The 15,478-nt window shown below is 38.6% G+C and overlaps 1 protein-coding gene and 2 pseudogenes across 2 annotated transcripts in view; all 3 read right to left on the reverse strand.

The window, feature by feature from the left end:
* peli3 (pellino E3 ubiquitin protein ligase family member 3) overlaps positions 1-9,971 on the reverse strand; it is a 32,633-nt gene extending 22,662 nt beyond the window's left edge. Inside the window, exons 1-2 of one of the 2 annotated variants that reach the window (XM_088347731.1) lie at positions 9,799-9,971; positions 5,440-5,527 (exon numbers count right to left, since the gene is read on the reverse strand). The gene's annotated coding sequence lies outside the window, so the exon portion shown is untranslated. The remainder of the gene's footprint in view (positions 1-5,439; positions 5,528-9,798) is intronic. The other variant, XM_088347732.1, reaches the window with a different exon arrangement.
* On the reverse strand, positions 6,265-6,419 carry LOC148357210 (U2 spliceosomal RNA; annotated as a pseudogene).
* Positions 9,972-14,883: 4,912 nt separating the features above from the next.
* On the reverse strand, positions 14,884-15,049 carry LOC148357211 (U2 spliceosomal RNA; annotated as a pseudogene).
* Positions 15,050-15,478: the final 429 nt, after the last annotated feature.

Below are 15,478 nucleotides of genomic sequence, written 5' to 3' on the forward strand. Positions count from 1 at the left end.
ATTGTAAGTTTGAAATGTCGTTTTCCTGTTTTGTAAATTTCCTCTGTGGGGTAAAGTTCTGTTTTCTTATTTGGATTTTTAATATGTCTTCCCTGCAAGGAAAAACAATCCAACAGGGGTTCAAGTCAAGTCAAATTTATTTATATAGCCCTTATCACAAAAATGTCTCAAAGGACTGCACAGGAGTACAATGACACAATTACATGATCTTGAACCAACATGCGGGCAAGGAACAACCCAAAACCTCAGCGCGAGGAAAAAGAGACACTTAAAGCTTCGGCTTCAGTCTACTCCCTTTGGTCACATGTTTTATGTAAAATATTATTGTATTGTCCAGCTTTTTGTTTTTTTGTGCAGATATTTTGTTGTACCCATTTTTAATTAGTGGTTGATGCTGTTTTTTTAAGTGCTGAGCCTAAATAAACTCCATCCGTTCATTCATTATTTGTCATGTATATAAATCTCATCTCATCTCATTAGCCGTACCGCTTATCCTCAGTAGGGTCGCGGGGGGCTGGAGCCCATCCCAGCAATCATCGGGCAGTGGGCAGGGGACACCCTGAACTGGTTGCCAGCCAATCGCAGGGCACACAGGGACAGACAACTCATTCGCTCATTCACACCTAGGGACAATTTTGGACCGGCCAATTCACCTGAAATGCATGTCTTTGGAATGTGGGAGGAAACCGGAGTGCCCGGAGGAAACCCACGCAAGCACGGGGAGAACATACAAACTCCGCACAGAAAGTCTGGAGCTGGATTTGAACCCACGACAGGTTCCCATGACATGAACTGTGCCGCACAAGCGCTAACCACTGCGCCGCCGTGCTGCCCATGTATATAAATGAACACATAAATAACACAATACCTAAATGTAAAACATAAATACAATTCATTTCTTTATCTATTTCTGTCATTTGTTTTATTTTTTCATATTTATTTTCTTGTGTATTTTGTCACAACAAAACGTTATTTAAATGAGAACGTGGCCCGGTTGCCTGAGATTTTCACATATTGGTTGATCCGTAATCAACGAAAAGTTAAAAATCTCAGCCAGTTAGACACACCCCCCTGAGTAAAATACCGTCTTGTTTTGAATCAATACACAACAAAATAAATGATAAAATACAGACACATATGTTTGTAGGTATTTTTTAATTTATACATTTATTTCAGCATATGACAGGATTTGTCCATAGAGGACTGATGTCATTATGTCATGTGCAGCGCATTTAAAAAAATTTGATATCTTTTAAATCTTAATAATAATGATTATATTGAATAGATGGATTTCCCTGTACTAACTCGCGACCAGACAATTCATACATAAAAAGAAAAAAATAGTATTCTGCTGCAGACTGTTACCCAAGATATTCTTAATACTCAATTGCATCCAAAGAATACCATACCCACTGTAAAACATGGAGGTGGACACATCATGCTTTAGGGTTGTTTTTCCTAAAAAAAAAGGCCAGGACGAATATTATGTGTAAAGGGAAGAATGAATGGGGCCATGTATCGAGAGATTTTAAGTGGAAAACTCCTTCTACTAGCAAGGGCACTGAAGATGAGACGTGGCCTGGTCTTTTAGCATGACAATTATCGCAAACACACAGTAAGGGCAACAAAAGAGTGGCTTCTTAAAAAGCATTTCAAGGTCCTAGAGTGGCCTTACCAATCTCCAAATCTCAACCCCATATAAAATCTAAATTGAAATTCTGTGTTGTCCGACGACAGCCAAAAACATCACTGCTCTAGAGTAGATCTGCATTGAGGAATGGGCCAAAATACCAGCAACAGTGTGTAAAAAGCTTGTGAAGAGTTAGAGAACATTTTCAGCCTCGTTATTGAAGGGTACATAACAAAGTATTGAGATGAACTCTTGGTCTTGACCAAATATTTATTTTCCACCATGATTTGGTAGTAAGTTCTTTAAAAATTAAACAATCGGATTTTCTGTTTTATTCCCACATTCTGTCTCTCATGGTTAAGGTTTACCCATGTTGACAATTACAGGCCTCTCTAATATTTTCAAGTGGAGAATTTGCACAATTGACAAAAAACTTATTAGCCCCACTGTAAATTTGTGACATGTTTTTTAAGTAGTTTAAGTTAAGTTATATATATATATATAACTAGGACAAAAAAGTACGATCACATAACACCGATTTTGGCTAACTTGCACTGGCTCCCAGTTAGCCAAAGATGTGACTTCAAGGTTCTCTTAGTATTGTACAAAATCATACATGGACTTGCTCCCTCTTATCTTTCATATCTGATCTGCCCCTATGTCCCGGTCCGAAGCCTACGATCTGAGAGTGCCGGTCTTCTGGTGATCCCAAGAGCAAAGAAGTGTTCTGCTGGTTCGAGAGCGTTCTCCATTCGGGCACCGGTGCTGTGGAATGCTCTTCCCCCTGAGATCCGATCTGCAACCTCAGTGGAAATGTTTAAATCTAAACTTAAAACTCACTTCTACTCCATTGCATATGAATAATAGCCTACTCTTCTTGTCGGCTGAAAAATAGTCTGTAACATAGTGTACTAATCTGTGAAGCCCTTAGAGACTTATTGTGATTAAGGGCTATACAAATAAAAATGACTTGACTTGACTTGACTTATATACAGCCTACATTTATTCCTACACATGGCATGATTGGTCCACCTTAAACGCTAGCACGTGTACAACGGCGACAAGCGTGGGACGATGATGGATTGCCAGACCAGATTTCTAATCAAGCCACAGACGCGCCTGGAGTGTATAGAGGGGACAAAAGAGAAAACAAAGGGAAGACAACAGTGTTGTGGCGCTACACGCCCTTCCTAAAAACAGCAACATCGGACCGGATTTTCTTATGATCTTGTCACCAAAATGCGAATCCACTAGTCCTGACCTTGAACAGAATTACACAATGCGTTCACGTCTAATAGCATCAAGCGTGAGCGCGTCTGTTCCACATTACGTAAGATAAAGAGAGCTAGCCTCCTCCCACACAACATTTGCTTCTCTCCAACGCTCCAACTTTCAAGTTCCGGACACTGGCGTCAGCACAGAACGTGAAATTATATTTGCATGCTGGGTCTTTGAGGACCTCACTGCTAATGACCTCATCGCCTGTGATGAGGTCACTTAGTGTATGGTAAAACCTGTTTTAAAAAGGTCCCACTATTGTCAATACCCGCAAAGTCAAGTCAAGTCATGTTTATTTGCATAGCCCTTAATCACAAAGAGTCTCAAAGGGCTTCACAGACCACAGATTATTGCAAATCACAGACTATTATTACACCATCCCCTGATCTAAAAGTTTTTTTTTTTAGCACGGTGTTTCACAACCTTTTTGGAGCCAAGGCACACTTTCTTATAAGGCCCTGGTGTGTAACATTTGACCACTAGATGGCACTGTTGTCTTATTCTGCTACACTGTGCGGCGTAGAATTGGTTTTTGTATGCAAAACGCCAGACAAACATGGCGGCGACCTCTAGGTATGTATTCCACTGTGCAAAAAAAAAATACACATTTTAACAAACAATGGATCGATATTGTCAACATAAAATATAGGTCATTCATAAGCTATAGAATATAGTGTGTTTTAAGCCTAGATTTTAACAGTTCTACTAAGGTTGCAGATTGAATCTCAGAGGGCAGATAATTCCACAGCAAAATGGGCTTAACCAGCATTCCACAGGGCTGGAATTTGGACTGTATTTGAAATAGTCCTTTTCTAACTTTCACCATTTTTATCCTACAATAAAAGAAAACCGCGACCATGCGCGTGAAATTACTGAAATATTCTCATTATGTAATATTCCTATTCAGGTTTTCTTTTTTCATCAAAGTTATTTCATCTCATCTCATCTCATCTCATTAGCTGCACCGCTTATCCTCAGTAGGGTCGCGTGGGTGCTGGAGCCCATCCCAGCAATCATCGGGCAGTGGGCAGGGGACACCCTGAACTGGTTGCCAGCCAATCGCAGGGCACACTGGGACAGACAACTCACTCGCTCATTCACACCTAGGGACAATTTGGACCGGCCAATCCACCTGAAATGCATGTTTTTGGAATGTGGGAGGAAACCGGAGTGCCCGGAGGAAACCCAGGCAAGCACGGGGAGAACATACAAACTCCGCACAGGAAGTCCGGTAGCTGGATTTGAACCCATACAGGAGGTTCCCGAGACCTTAGAACTGTGCCGCACACGCGCTAACCACTGCGCCGCCATGCTGCCCCAAAGTTATTTCAACATACTTAAAAATAATCCAAACAAACTGAACCAAAAAGACCCTTGCTGCTGTTAAAAACCACACCCAGTTTAAGTTTACACGCACAAAAGAACCCTCAGGCAAGCTAACATTTACTTGTTGCTTCTTGTGTGTATCTAAAACCGGAAAAAGTATGTTTGCTTAAGGACAGCCTTTGCTGGCTTTATGGTAATATAGAGTACATGAAAACGGCTAACAGTCAGACTGGCACAACCTTCAGCAAGAGAAATTGAACCATCCAGATGTGAGCTTATGGGTTATTTTTTAGCCTCTATTAAAAATGTGAACATTTTCAACAACTGTACTTTATTGTTTTGCCAAATTGGCATTACACAATGTAAAGTTCTCTGGTTTTCCTTGTGTAAAGGGACACCGTGTAATGTTTGACCGCTAGAAGTCGCTGTAATAGGTAGTGACACCCAAACAGAGTGCAACAAAGCACAGGGAAAATTACAAACTATGGAGACTCAAAGTGACCAAAAAGAACGATTTTTCTTCACATTTTTGGGGCGGGGGGGTACCTGTAACACCAAAGTGGCAGACAAATATGCCAGCTTCCTCTCAGTGAGGCTTATGTTGTGTAAAATAAATATACAATTATGAGTTTTTTTTTTATGTACGCTTATATGATAAGTCATGTTTTTCTGCTTATTTCAATTGAAAGTGTGCTTTTTAATGTAGGAAGGTTTTTTCACCACTAGGAGGCACTAAATAATAGTCAGGTCATGAGTAATTGTATTTTACCTAATTACAAGAGTCTCATAGGGCTGCACAGGCTACAGACTACTATTACACCAAGTGAGCACTATTTTTATTTTGACTGATAACATTAGGTGTCACCAGTCATTTGTGACGTTATTTTACCTTTGATATTTATTAAAACAAAGCACAAATGTAAAATAAATTACAGGTACAAGTGTTCATTTAAACATGATTTACAGGTAGTTTATTTTTTTTTAATAAATAAAAATACCTTGATATTTTAAAAAACTTTCTAGTTTTTTGTAATGTCATTTTGATAGAGCGATATCACATGCGTGGTCGAAGTTTTCTTTGATTCCAGCAGAAAATGGTGAGAGGAAGAAAAGGACTGTTTCAAATGCAATCCAAATGCCAACGAAGCCCCCAGAAAGATGAAAAAGGAAGAGTTTATTCAAGTGCAACTAAGAATTTCACATACTTGCACGTGCAACCAAAGGAGCTGCAATGATGATTTCAGGCAGAAGATGGTGTCAGCAAGTAGAATATTTTGAAGTTACATACACCACCTTTAAAGTAAGAAAAAAACAAGAACCACTGTAAATAAAAGACTTGTCCAATAAAATACGAGAAAGGTGTGTGTGTTTAAATTGGCAACATCAGTCGTTTAGAGCAATGGTCAGCAACCACCGAGCGGTGGACCGATACCGGGCCCCACAGAGAGAAAGAAAAGTTTTTTGCTCAAATCATAAAATGCACATTTTTTAAACCCACAAAAGAACTTAAAATGTGTGTGTATGTTATACATGAAATTCAATGACCACATTTCCACAATATTCGATGCTCGGGAAATCTAACCCATATCTCAAGCGTTAGGGGGGGTGAAGGGATTTTTTAAGAGTTATTTTTCTTTCTTCTTTACTCATTATTCATTATCCGTTGTCGGTCAGTTCATAATACGCTACAAATCCTAGGAGCCGGGACTCTTACACTCAGCCTAAAGGCCAAGCTAAGGTCCTAGCCTTAAAGCCTTGCTGCGATCATTGCGGATACACCGTTCCCGGAGGTACTGCAATACCGTGTCGATGCGTGGAGTGGACAGAGCAAGCTCTTGATCTCTACATGTACGGTATGTTTTTTGGGGGTTTTGGGGTTTTTAAGGGTTATTGTTCTATCTTCGTTATTCATTATCCATTATCCGTTATCGGTCAGTTCATAATACGCTACAAAGCCAAGGAGCCGGGATTCTTACTCTCAGCTAATAGGCCAAGCTAAGGTCCTAGCCCTAAAGCCTTGCTGCGATCATTGCGAATGCACCGTTCCCGGAGGTACTGCAATACCGGGCCGATGCGTGGAGTGGACAGAGCAAGCTCTTATTCCATCTCCAGATTGTAAAACTCTCATAAAGTACTCAGTTCAACAACCACAGCCACCAAACCTAACCACCAGACCACTAGGGATAAAGATGACATGGGAACAGGCAGTAGATTTTATCTCATCATCACACTCTTTTTACTTATGGTACTTTGTTGTTGAATATGTGGGGCCATAATTAAAATTATTTATTGACAACGTTAACTATGAACACAATACCAAATAAAATTTACAATGTGTTTATTTAATCGCCTTTATAATACAATTCATCGTTAAATACACCAAAAAGTTGTTTTCCTCCTGCTTTTTTGCATTTATTTTCATCTTCCAGGATGACTTTTTGTTTTCTCCATTCTCTAACTCACTTGTGTCTAACTCATGGCCCGTGGAGAAATGTGGCCTGCAACATAATTTTATGTGACCCCCGAGAGTTAAAATTTGCATTGAAAAATAAACGAGTCAAAAGAGTGCTTTGACCAAAGACTACGTATCCCACAATGCCCTTCAACAATGATATCTGGCACGACATGCCCGTGTTTTATTGTCGATGCCGTTGAGTGGGATGGAAAAAACAAATTATCCTAAAAATGTCCAAGATTATTTTGTTATTTTGTCTGACAGTGATACCTCTACAAACAAGATGAATCTGTACTGGATTGTGCTCGTATCTCAAGCGAATTTTCCCAATACGAAATAACTGAAAACTAAATAATACGTTCCGGGCCCCCCAAAAGCATTCAAGTTAACCCTGAAAAGCTCTAAAACACATTTTCCTAATCATTAAAACATATTAAAATAGTGAATGATCATTTAAAAACACTATAATGGTAAAGTAGATGATAATCAAATGACTCTAAAGCTCATATCTCTTGCTCAAACATCTGTAAATTCTCATAACTGAATTTCTTACAGCTCATCACTGTATAACATATTACACATGTGGAGTGACCTTTTTACGATAAAACTGTCATGTTTGTGAGTTAAATGAATAATTAATTCAGTGTTACTTTACATCAGGGTTGCTCACACTTTTGCAGGAAAAATCACTCGAAAACGGATGTACAGTAGATTCAAAAGCAGTATCAAAATTTCCTAATTCGTCCAAGTATTTGCTGAAAATATTTCCCAAAGCAAGCCTAAATAAATAAAAAAACATTTAATAAAAATACCTTCTAAAAGTCACATTTTGAAAACAGTCAACAGCACTCAATTCAATTCAGTATTTTGAATCATAGGTCTTTTTTGTCCAATCATGCTATTGCAAAGAAATCATAAGTAACACTATACTGCTGACTTACGGCATTTGGCCCCTAGATTTACATTAAGTAGAAGTTACATTTGTTTTACATAGTTACATCAGGCCCTATGAGAAAAGACATTAGACTGATGTGGCTTTTGGTGAAAATGACACCCCTGCTCTAACTGTTCGAGAATGGAGAGAATGTGGAGTCCAACATTCGGTAACCGTGAGTAAAAATCGTGTTATGATGAGATAGAATGTAATGCCTTTTCCTATGTTATATATCCCTAGCGTTCTAGTCCAGGGTTTTTCAACCTTTATTGAGCCAAGGCACCTTTTCCTCATTACAAAATGTCAAAGCATTCTGTCCTTCAAAATCGTTTAAAAATGAATCCCTGGAACTAGTTTCATATAGTTGGTTGTTTAGCCTAAATCATCATATTGCCTAAATTGACAGAAAAAGTAATTTTTATTTTGTAGGTACCATGGCTTGTGAAGTAATCAAGGGAAATATTCATTATGGTGTATAATTTTGCTATAATTTTGATTTTTTTATTTTCTAGAAACTCTCAAAAAACTTACAAACGTAACAAAAACATCACAAACATAACACAAATGATACTTGAAATGAACAAAAAGTATTAGCCAGAGGATTTTTTTAAACTTCTATCAATCTTTTATATGTTTTATTTATAAAACAGTGAAATAATTAAATCAAATAAATCATCAAAATTACGTGCAAGGTTTTTACATTATTTGATGTATTAGTACTATTTTTCTGTGCAAACGTAAACATTTGATTAAACAGGGCTCAGTGGAAGGCCTTTAAAGCAGGTTGGACTTCCTTTTTTGAAGGCTTCTCTCTCTCTCTTCTCCTTGCAAGTTCAAAATCCATTGATGTCTTCTCTCCTTATTTTAAATGTTTACTAAAGTTTAAACCTATCATTTTTATTTCAAATAAAATAGGTTTTTAAATATATTCCCATGTACTACCTCGTGAGTATATGATTGGTATATAAAAGGGATGAAAATAGAGCAATCTGCTGTCACCAACTGATATGGATGAATGTTCCTCAACTGATGAGTGGAAGATATTAAAGTTACTGAACAATGGCATGCTTTTTTGCAAAAATCGAGTTGGTCAACTGTCACACTAGACACTAGTGTGCTCTGGCACACTGGTTTAGTTATTACAACAGGGGTCTCTGACCTTTTTTAAGCCCGCAGCTACTTTTTGGCTACTTTTTGTTTCTAATTAGCACAAAAGGCAGACAGTTTGATATGCATTTCTAAAATAGCAACTTATCATGTTATAACGTCGTTATAATGTCCTGACTATCGTATTATTAGGTTAACTCATTCACTATAGGTGATGCTACTGACATCAATTATCAATTTTATATTCGGCATTGAGGTCCAAACCCATCAACCCTCTATTTTCCATTTAACCAAGCTAACAAAGACTGAGCTAGCAGTGGATGAGTTAAATACTACAACAAATTACTTAGCTCATAAATAACTAGCCCAATGAACTAAAGAAAAAATCACATCGACCCAGTGGCCTAATGGTGAGATATTTTCACAAAAGGTTCACAGCCACATCAGCTGTGCTTAGGGGGCTCCCTGGTGGCCGCGGGCACCACGTTAGAGACCCGTGCATTACACAGTGTGTTTATGCTTATTATTATTACTATTATAGCTGTTGTTATGATAACTATTGTTATAATTGGGAGAATATTGTCAGACAATAAACTGGTCAGTGGTACAGAGGTTGAGGAACCACTGTTTTAGAGTGAATTTGATCCTAGGGACCAAGCCCTCAACCCGTCCTCCACGTCCTGGCAGATGGGGATGGAGAAAGAAACACCTGATCGACCAGTAGGCCACAAAAACCTGTGAGAAAAACACGTCTTTCTAATGATTATAACATTAAAGGTCGGCAATCGCCCGGCTTAAACAAGTGCAGACGCTGCCTTTGTTTTTGTAGGCGGGCGCGCGCACACGCACGCGCACACAGGGGATTCCGTATTCTAGAAAACATCAGCACGCACGCCTTCACGAACCAACGAGTGGCAAAAAGATGGAGGATAACACAAATGCGACATGATACATTTAAGGACAAAATTTGGGTAAAATGACAAGGCGAGCTTAGCTGCCATTTACGCTCGTGGACGCGCTCGGCCCGTAAGAGCGCGGATACGCGCACGCCTCTACGGAGTCACGTACCCGCTCAGCTGTTTTTCCAACGGAGATCGACAATTGCGTTTTAAGACTCTTCTTTTTGGGATTGTTGAATCCTGACAGTTTACGTCATTACCGAAGAGAGGGAAGAAGAGGCGCGTTAATGAGGAGAATATTTCTCTTTCTTGTTCTCTTTCCCTTTCTCGTTTTACCTCCCTCCCGCCTCTCTCTTTTTCTTACTCTCTCTATTTATCTCATGTTGCGTTCAAATGGCTCTGTAAATCCCCCAATTCTTATTAATCAAAACTCACAAAAAAAGCAAAAATACAACTACAGTATTATTACAGAAATATTAGATATACTATAGAATTACTACAAAGATACTCATATGAAAATACTTAATGAATAATTCTACAGAAACACGACAATAACACTAGAATAATACTATAATACAAATATACTACTACAGAAATATCACAACAAAACTACTACAGATATATTAAAGAATTTCTATGCTGGAAATACTTTAACAAAAATACATAGATGGATACTACTGACATTAAAAAAAAATAACATAACATGTGTATGGAAAAAATGTGGGGGGAACTGAGTGGTTAGGGGGAACTGAGTGGTTAGCGCGTCCGCGGCACAGTTCAGAGGACATGGGATCAAATCCAGCTACCAGCCTTCTTGTGTGGAGTATGCATGTTCTCCTGTACTTACGTGGGTCTCCTCCGGGCACTCCAAAAACATGCATGTCAGGTTAGTTGGCCGGTCCAAATCGTCCTTAGGGGTGAATGAGAAAGCAAGTTGTCTGTCTCTGTGTACCCTGCGACTGGCTTCTAACTAGTGCAGGGTGTCCCCTGCCCACTGCCTGAAGACAACTGGGATGGGCTCCAGCCGTACAGATAATGGATGGATGGAAAAAAAGTGGATCCGTTTTCAGTATCGGCCCGTTGGCCAAATATTTTAACCCAATGCGGCCCCCGACTTTAACTCATTGCCCACCCCTGCCTTAGCCAAATGAACACCTTTGAGCATATTTTAGATTTTAATTCGCTTTCTTTCCAAATATGTGGGTATACTTGAAGGATCTGGTACCAGTTCTGTCACACACGTACCGAGGGGTCTTTGGGGGCAGATGATGAAGGTGCTGTATCTGAGTCAGATCATGAGGCTTCTCCTGCTATTGATAACTATGTACTGATTTATATGGGAGCAAAACCCAACCCCCAAAATGGCCTAAAGAGGGATAAGCACCATCTCGCTGTAGTTTTCCCAAGATTGACCCTGACGGTTAAGGCATCTGTGAACCGTGATACAATATATTTTTTTTACTGCATACAAGTTTACATTGTAAAGGAAAAAAGAAGAACAATTTATGTATTGACTACATTCTATCTAACAATCTACCCTGGTCATATCCCTCGAGATAGGTGACCGACAGCAAGACAAACATATACAAAAACAAAGAAAATAAAAAAGGGAAAAATTAGCAAAAAACACACGCAGATAATTTTGGACCCTGGCCAACCTATATGCCCAAACACCCAACAAACAAGTCAAGCACCTCAGCACCCAAGTTGGTCAAGCTTTCGTCCCTCCAGATGAAACGGGACACAAGAAAACAGCCATGTCACTCGGGTCAGGGTGACACAACACACTCTTCTGTTCAACAGCAGGGCGCGACAGCTTTCACTGGTTTACCCCTGCCGCATCATACAGGTGCCATGCCCATCCAGTTTATGAATACATACATTTATGAAATATAATTTTAAAGGAAAACATAAAATAAAGAAAGAAAATAATTATTCATCAATGTCCAAGCACATTATTTATTGACAAGTTGAAGAACAGTAAGAATTACAAGAACTTGTGTAATATTTGGTCCTATCCCTAATGTTCACACAATTAGAATAAACAATTCAAATGAAAATAAACACCACATGACCAATTGCATAACTGTTCAAATAAGGAAAAATGAAAATAAACAATATGTTAATATACACTAAATCATTATGCAATCCAAATTCCAAGCATTATCATTGTAAACATGAACAAACATTCACATATTTTCATATTTAAACGAAACAGTGCAGTGGTTAGTACAGTTGCCTGCTATGTGAAAGGTCCCCAGTTCGAGACCGGGTGGAAACATGGCAGCCTGGATAGGGATAAGGGCCACCAGGCTGTACTTGCCTAAGACACACCACAGGAATTGGTGCCCCTACAACCCTAGTGGTTAAGGGATCAAACCAGCCAAATATTTCCAGACTGTATTTTCTTTACTTTTCAAAATATTCAAAGGGATCAACACTTTTTAATAATGACTGTGTATTAATTGAATACACAGAAACATACAAATTCAACAAAGGCAAATACTTTAAGAATACATACGCTAACGTTTAAAAGTTTAAAAATGTTTTTTTTTTAAGGAAAAGCTAAGCTGAAGAAAATGAATCATAAATACATGTACACCCCAAACATCATTACTGTGGCAAATGACTATTTTAGCTGCAACTGTCTAATTTTTAAAGCAATTGCTACATAGGTGTATAGAGGCCCATTTCCACCAACCAGTGTTCTAATAGTACTTTGTGTTTGCTAATTTTGTTAGGAGTCTAATGGTTGATGAGAAAATACTTGTGCAATGTTAGCACAGCTGAACACAGTTTAGCTGGTTAGAAAAGCTATCAAACTGACCTACCCTGGAGCAGATGTGGGCAAACTGCGGCCCGAGGGCCACACGCGCCCCCTCCCACCGAGGCTTTTTCACCAGGCCTGCCAAATAAAAATGGTCAAATTATGATGACAATATATATAATAGTAAATAAAGTACTACTAACAAAAAACTTGTTTTGCCAACTTTGTCTCCATTGTCCCTTTGAGTGGCTACAACAAAAATACTACTAGAAAATACTACAGAAATACAACAAAGTTACTCCAAAACTAAACATAAAATGCAGTGCTTAAAAACAGAGACCTAATATACTATTTGGACTTTATTCTAAAAAGAAAACAAAATACCATAGAAATACAACAAAAATACTACTGCGGTAATAATCTCATCTCATTAGCTGCACCGTTTATCCTCAGTAGGGTCGCGGGGGTGCTGGAGCCCATCCCAGCAATCATCGGGCAGTGGGCAGGGGACACCCTGAACTGATTGTCAGCCAATCCCAGGGCACACAGGGACAGACAACTCGCTCACTCATTCACACCTAAGGACAATTTGGACAATCCACCTGAAATGCATGTCTTTGGAATGTGGGAGGAAACCAGAGTTCCCAGAGGAAACCCACGCAAGAACGGGGAGAACATACAAACTCCGCACAGGAAGTCCGGTAGCTGGATTTGAACCCACACAGGAGGCTCCCAAGACCTTAGACGCGCTAACCACTGCGCCGCCGTGGTGTCCCTGCAGTAATAATATGACCCAAATATATGACTACATAAATAATACAGAAATACTACAGAAGCACTTCAAAAATACCACAGAAATACTAAAGAAGTACTATAAAATACTCCTAAGAAAATATTTTAAAATACTTCTGCAGCAATACTACAAAAAATGCCACTAAAGTCATAATATAGTCAGACAAAAATACAAGTACAGAAATATCACAACATAAATACTACAAAAATATGACTATGGGATTACTACAAAAATACTGGTGCAGAAATAATACAAAAATATAACAATAAAACTACAGTAATAATACAAAATGCTACAGATATATTACAAAAATACTAATAAATACAACTACTTAAATCCTACAAAACTAAATATCAAATAAGGTGCTTAAACAAGGACTAGTCTGATGTTTGGCTATAATTGTTAATTGTTTCAAAACCAATTTGATGAAACAAATCTGTTTAAAAAAACACATTATAAAAGGTGTGACAATTTTACTTAAGTTAGCTATTACTACAAATACTAATGTGATGAAAAGAAGCTAGTACACGGCGATTACTGTGAAAGATTTATTAACCATATTAACAAATCTACCCAAAAAAATATTCGTTCCCACTATAAATAAGCTTTTCCTCATCATTAAGTCATAATAAAACATTGAAAAAAAGGTTAATCAAGGACTAGTACCTACTAATCTTCTCCTTGAATTGTCCCCCTCCTTAAATTATCGTTACATTAGAGAGGGACTAAAATGATAGCCAGTAGATGTTTTCTATAGAAATCCTATACGAGTAAATGCACCGTTTCCTGAAATTGACATTACGTGAGGAATTTACTATTAAGGCGATACATATATTATGAAAACCAATTTATCAGCTTTTTCTCACTTACATTTGTAACAGAAGTCAGTCAAACATGACTGGGGACATAGCATTTGAGTATACTTGTACTACAATCAGAGTAATTTATTTAAGAATAATTTATCCTGCATATATATCAATGTGTCCTATGGTAGAGGGCAGTTGAGCATACAATATTAGAAAAAAAAATAAGTATAAGGCCATTTTTACATCAAATATACCACTTTATGTCACTGGGACTTAAATGGCACCGGATAACAGGAATTATTTTTTGTTTGAACAATTTTATTGACATTATTAACAGCAAATAAACAATATGACGTTTTAACAATTTTTTCCGATATTTTTAACAGCAATTAAACACTCAATTTCATTATGTCATATATGGTTTGAACAAATTTATTGACACTAATAACAGAAAACAATCATGACAATCTCAACAGCAATCAAGCACATTCACAATATTATATTTCAATATTTTTGGTTTGAACAATTTTATTGACACTATTAACAGCAAATAAACAATGTGAGGTTTGAACAATTTTTCTCGATAATTTTAGCAGCAATTAGGGGTTTGGGGTTTTTAAGGGTTATTGTTCTATCTTCGTTATTCATTATCCATTATCCGTTATCGGTCAGTTCATAATACGCTACAAAGCCTAGCAGCCGGGACACTTATTCTCAGCCAAAAGGGGTTTGGAGTTTTTAAGGGTTATTGTTCTATCTTCGTTATTCATTATCCATTATCCGTTATCGGTCAGTTCATAATACGCTTTAAAGCCTAGGAGCCGGGACACTTACTCTCAGCCAAAAGGCCAAGCTAAGGTCCTAGCCCTAGAGCCTTGCTGCGATCATTGCGAATGCACCGTTCCCGGAGGTACTGCAATACCGGGCCGATGCGTGGAGTGGACAGAGCAAGCTCTTATTCCATCTCCGGATTGCAAAAATCAAAGATCATGGCAAGAGGTAAGGGCCAAGCTAAGATAAGGCCGATCCACAGTAGGCCAAAAGGCCAACACATGACGACTCATTTAGAATCTCACAGTCGGCAGAGCAAGCTCTTATTCAAGTACTCAGTTCCTCAACCACAGCCGGCCAAAAGGCCAAGCTAAGGACCTGGCATCAAAGCCTTGCTACGACCACTGATAATGCACCGAAAGATTTATTCGAAAAGGCCATATCCAACAATAATAATTATATTTCCCTAAAAAAAATCTAGCCAGCAGGCTTATTAGGGCAGGTTGTACTTAACCAGGGCACAAACGTGAACTAACAATGACACACATCTCATCTCATCTCATCAGCCGTACCGCTTATCCTCATTAGGGTCGCGGGGGGGCTGGAGCCCATCCCAGCCATCTTCGGGCAGTGGGCAGGGGACACCCTGAACTGGTTGCCAGCCAATCGCAGGGCACACAGGGACAGACAACTCATTCGCTCATTCACACCT

Source organism: Urocampus carinirostris, chromosome 11 (genome assembly GCF_059441175.1).
Source record: "Urocampus carinirostris isolate Australia breed hairy pipefish chromosome 11, RoL_Ucar_1.0, whole genome shotgun sequence".
In the NCBI taxonomy this organism is placed as follows: domain Eukaryota; kingdom Metazoa; phylum Chordata; class Actinopteri; order Syngnathiformes; family Syngnathidae; genus Urocampus; species Urocampus carinirostris.